The following is a 203-nucleotide window of genomic DNA, read 5'->3' as shown; positions in this document are numbered from 1 at the left end:
ATCAGAGCCCCATTTTCCATTTAACATAGTCATAGCACATTTCTTGCTGTCGTCATCTTTAAATAACTTCAGATCCCAGTTTCTGAAAGAGGAATGACTCCCATCTGACCACCTCCAGGTGTCTCTGAACAGGCCGATCCAAAACCTCTCCTCAGTCTGAATTTCATTCTTGAAATGAATGTCATTTAACTGATTGAGTCCAC

General features: G+C 41.4%; 1 protein-coding gene across 1 annotated transcript in view; it reads right to left on the bottom strand.

The window, feature by feature from the left end:
- The window catches only part of LOC118338479 (lithostathine-1-beta-like), a 34,598-nt gene that overhangs the window by 932 nt on the left and 33,463 nt on the right, over nucleotides 1–203 (bottom strand). The window lies entirely within an intron of this gene.

Source organism: Morone saxatilis, unplaced genomic scaffold, assembly GCF_004916995.1.
Source record: "Morone saxatilis isolate NCDOM2014 unplaced genomic scaffold, NCSU_SB_2.0 Contig4, whole genome shotgun sequence".
Taxonomy (NCBI): Eukaryota; Metazoa; Chordata; class Actinopteri; family Moronidae; genus Morone; species Morone saxatilis.
The sequence above is the reverse complement of the archived record's forward strand: the minus strand, read 5'-3'. Positions and strand labels throughout refer to the sequence as shown.